General features: G+C 46.4%; 1 long non-coding RNA gene across 1 annotated transcript; it reads right to left on the reverse strand.

Moving 5' to 3' along the window:
• Positions 1-707: 707 nt before the first annotated feature.
• Positions 708-3,990, reverse strand: LOC121079781. The gene is made up of 3 exons (XR_005825178.1): positions 3,582-3,990; positions 1,835-1,983; positions 708-1,274 (listed from the first exon to the last, which is right to left on the reverse strand). It is a non-coding gene; the product is annotated as an uncharacterized LOC121079781 (long non-coding RNA).
• Positions 3,991-5,071: the final 1,081 nt, after the last annotated feature.

Here is a 5,071-nt window from a genome sequence, read left to right on the forward strand (position 1 = left end):
CATTTAACTTAATTCTTTCAACATTTTGCCTATCACTCAAGTCCTTATACATTAAGTATTGCAGAGTTGGCTAGATTTTTGAGAGCAACTTTTCCTTCTAAGGATTAGCTGTGCACTGGTGTGCTGAAATTTTATATACAGAGTAACACTCTGAATATGAATTATTTCTTGAGAAACACTGTGCCTATTCTTGGGAATGGAGAAGTAAAAACTTTACTAGGAATTTCAGCCAAGGAACTGAGATTAACACCCTTTATTCTCCTCCCAAATGGTGAGTTATTTTCAGAATCCTAGACCTGCCTTGAGCTTAATGTCTCCGTCGCACTGTATTAAAAGTGCCCTATGAGTAAATAAGCGCACTCACAGAGTGACAATGAAAGACATGGATCTGAATTCTTCAGAGTGCTGGAGAGAGTTCACATTTTCTCGGCAACATTTAGTGCACCTTGCAGTCCAAGAAAAACAGTGGTTAGAGAAACTGAAGGCGATTCTTGATGTTTCTCTTCCATCTAGATTGAGCATTAAATGGTCGTTCCCAAAGGCTTAGCACTTGGGGGGCGGGGGGGTCACTTTTCTCTATGGAGACTATTTGAAGGCACTTTTTTTAGGTGACTCTCAAGATGCAGATTGCTTATATGAAAAATAACCTGTCTACACCAATTTATTTTCTCTTATTTATGCTTTTATCACAGCTTTTTTTCTCCCTTCATATGCCCAAATACCAAGTCTCCTAAAATAACCCCTGAACAATTAGCCTGTTCACAATTAAAAGGCAGCAGGGGATGACCTTCTTCTTGTCACATAGGCATGGTGTCCTGTTTGGAACCTGATTTTGACAGAATTGGGAACGAATGTATGCTGCTTCTGTGACTCTGCAGAACCGTAAGATTAGGTCAGGCCTTAGAGCAATTGAGAGTACAGACCAGAGTTTTAACAATGCCCAGTAAATGACTACATAACTGAGAAGAGTTGTAATTACAAAAAGGAAGAGCTAAACCTGGGTTTTGCAGAGCCTTTGAAATCCTTGAGTGATGAGATCTACCTGTAAAATACAAAACAATCCTTTGCTGCCCAAAGCTCATATTAAATTTTTGGATGGTGGTTTTACATGATTAAAAACAATTTGTCAGTCTCAGTGATTTTATAGCTGATGTTCTGCATTCATAAAACAACACATTCCTGGCTTCTTTCAGTTTCTTATCATGCATTGTTTTTTGTTTTCTGAATTTCATCTGGACAACTGCATCATCTGGTCACATGTCCAAGGAAAGTACCTGAAAGCACAGAGAAGATTGATCCTGCAACCCATTATGGATGAGTGATTCTGAGACCATGGCACTGTGTGGGTTCCTGGAGCTGGGGCTGAAGCCCTGCTGGCCACAGGCTGTGTGGGGCTGGAGAGAAACCTCTGGTACCCCCTCCTAACATCACCCCATTGCCCAACCTGTGCTGCCAGGGGGTGTGGGGCAGGAACCAAGTGTAAGGTGGTGGCCCCAGCCAGCCCCTGCCACCAGCCACAGGGACATGGCCCAGAGCTTAGCCACACTTGGCTGGTGCACACTGGCACCGCGTCTACAACAGGTTCAGGGCAGACAGCTTGCTCTCCTTCTGGAGCCATCACCCATCACTTCTCCATCAGGAACTGTCACCAGCCCCTCGGCTATGAGAGCTGGGAGGTCTGTGCCATGGTCGTACTGGACAGTAAGTGTCAGACTTTTTACAAGCTGCACTGCAGGGCAGCAGAGAGAGAAGCACGACTGACAATTATCTTCAGTCAGGGTGCTGAAAACCACCCTAACAGTACATTGAGCACTATTCGGTTAAGCCTTGGTACCTTCTGTGCCAAACTGACACACTTGCTGCTACGCCTCTCCGCTGCTGCTGTTTTTCTTTGGGTTATAGCAGAAGTGCTGGTGAAGGAGGAGCTGACACAGATGCCCACAGGTTTCAACCAGTAAAGTTCTTCACTGTTTGCTCTTCCCCCTGTACAGAAAGGAAAAAGTACAGCATGAAAATGAGGTGTCTGTCCACCCTGCTTCACACGTGCTTTCAAAAATATCACTGCTATTAAAAACAGTGCGTGTTAGGCACTAAAAAATAACAATCAGCAGGGTGGCGTAGATTCTTTCCATTCAATTTTATTAAAGCCCACGGGCCCAGCCCTGATCCCACAGAACAGGAGGCACAAAAACCATGGACAAACTGCCAGACAGGCTGTGTGAGGACGGCTGCCCCGGGGAGCCCGGGCAGCAGGAGGACAGGGGCAGCAGTGAGGGGTAGAAAAGAGAAAAAGGGCAGCTGTCAGGATTGGGAAGAACACAGGGCAGCAACAACAGAGAGGGGGAAATTGTGGTCAGGAACATGGGGGAAAAGGAGGAGGAGAAGGGGGAGACTGAAAGCGATGCCGTAAGAGAGGGGAGGCTGCCGGGCAGGCAGGAGCTGTGTGACAGGCATGGCATGGAGGGGAGCAGGCCTCAGGCAAAGGTCTGAGGTAAAGAGAGAGAAAACCAGGTGCGGCCAACAGCGGACTGAGGGTCTGGCACCCCTCCCTGTCACCCAGAAACTTTGGGGAAATTATTTCTGAGATAGTTTGAGCACAGCTTCCCTCAGGTCACTGCTAAAATATTCAGTCCCTGCAAAGGGGACAGGATCTGGCCTCAGGTAAATGAAGCAGGTGGATCCACAGAGCTGAGACCCCTGTGGCAGCAGCCCCTGGGCGCCCTCTTCATCCATCCATCACACACATGTCTTCCGTTCCTTGGACACTTCTCACAAGTAACTTAAAATGATCCTATAGCTCCCCAGAGCCACATCCATGATCCTAAATCCCTCCTCCTGACACACAGGACTGCCGGCACCCAACCTGCCGTGCTTCACAGCAGGTGGAAAAGCAGCCAGCCATGATCTACTGCTCCCTTTGACTCATGTGAGAAGGTGCTGCGACCAGAAGACCCGGACACACAACCAGAAACAAAACAAAGCCTTGAAAGAATAGGTTCAGAACCATTTTCTCCTGATTATCACCACTGAGAGAGGGAGAAGGAAAGTAGTGCACAGAGTCCCTCTGAGTTCAGCTTCCTCCCCATCAGGACAGGCTACCAAACATGTTATCTCCACTGAGACATCAACAGTCATCTTCCTGCTGGTTTCTGAGAACTCTGTAAATGCTGCCACCCGAAGAGGCACAATGAATACACTTCCAGCATCAGATTTACCTTGACCCAGAGGTGCCAATCCCCTCAGACACTTCCAGCAGATATCTGACACACCAGAGTGAGCCCTTCCTGGCCTCTGTGATTTCCCAAAACTTTTCACTCCCTTGGAAATGTTAGAAGGAACAATTCCAAAATTGTGTCACTGACTCATCCATTTCTTACAGTTTTGGTTCACTAACAAGAAGTGTAACTGCTACATCCTTATATCCAAAATGGTCACAGGACCCCTGAATCATTTTCCTTCCCTTGTCCTTGCTCATGTTGTTTGTTGTTGGCCAGGCTCTCATGGGAAGGAGACACACTCTCATACCTTACTCCGGTGTGCACGCTAAGGAAGGGCCATGTAAACACTGAGTTGTGAGTTACCTGCTGTACCTCAGACCAGAGCCTTTCTCACGAGACAACTCCTTCAGCTCCATGGAGTCACCCAGCTCCATGGAGTAACCCCTCATCTCCACCACAGCAAGGTCCCAGTTCAGCAGAGTATTCAGACCATGCTTATACTGAACGGCAGTCAGGCGATGAAGGGAGGTGGAGGGAGCTTATGGGAGCAAGGAACTGCTGGCTTTCCAGGAGTGCTTAAAAACAGAAGGACACAGTAAGGGGAAAATTAAAATAAACCATCTTATGCAAGGAGGTGAAGGGAAAGGTGTGTACAGCATGAATGCCCAGTGAGTAAAGGCTGAAGCTCAGCTGTCATTCCTGCCCATCCCATTAGACCTCTACATGACTCAAAGTGTCCTGGCCACAAAGCCCAACTGCTACAGCTGCCTCTCCCTGCCTCTCCTCCACTCTGTCTGCACCCTGCCAATTTTATGGACTTCTGCTCTCTCTGTATATCCCAAATATAAATTTCCCGAATCCCCCAAGAGCTACATTCTGCCACAGCTTTCAGTGGTCTCTGTAAGCACTGCCTGGCTGCCAGGCTGCAGTCGCTGCAGAGCTTCCACCACACCTGAGAGAGCAAAGACCAGAGGTCCCCAAACATGACACACACCAGAGGTGCCAACACCACTGCCATGCCTGGAGAGACAGCTTCCAAACAGTACCCATGAGGGGAAAAGCTGACGCTGAAAATCCCCCTTTGTGACATCAACTCAGAGTTCGTTCTCCATGTTCATCACAAAAATCACTCTCCAGTTGCACGGCAGCTTTGTCTGTGTGCAACGAGGACAGAGGTTATGTCCTTGGACATCAAGACACATCCTTTCGCAGAGATGGGCCCCGAAGAGGTTTGCTTGTTCAGTCTCCACTTCTGCTCAGTTTGTGCCATACACAATTGCAAGGCACTAACCTAGCTATAAGCCTTTCCCAAGTTTTACTCTTATCCCATTTGTATGCATATTTTGCTCAGCATCTAACTTTGTGGGACATTCAGGCTAGATATCAAATATATAATGGGCCCCTTTGGAAAAGAAAAATTACAGATAGAGTCAAAGTGCCTGTGAGTGACTAACCCTACATCATTTGGTACAATGCAAAATTCTTATCGGCTTCACTGGAGGGAATTCAAGCAGGAAGGCAGCAATAATAATTTAAAATATTGGGTTTCAGTTTCACTAGTATGTGAATTGCTGTAAAATTGACACTTTGCAGCAAGCAAAAAAATAACAAAAGAAATTTATAGTCAGCCTAATATGCTTTATCATAATACGTATGCACAAACACACTTAGGCATATGCTTATCCACAGGCTGGAGGCTGGCTATTTGAAGTCAGTGCATATATTATTTTTAGCATGAGTTAAAATGCTGTCATTGAGGGACAGGTTGTTTATTTTTTTTCCTCCGAATGAAACCTCTGGCAAAAGCATATAAATAAAGCAGGTCCTATTTAATTTTTTTCTCTTTTAAATAT

This window comes from Cygnus olor, chromosome 1 (assembly GCF_009769625.2).
Source record: "Cygnus olor isolate bCygOlo1 chromosome 1, bCygOlo1.pri.v2, whole genome shotgun sequence".
NCBI classification, from domain to species: Eukaryota; Metazoa; Chordata; class Aves; order Anseriformes; family Anatidae; genus Cygnus; species Cygnus olor.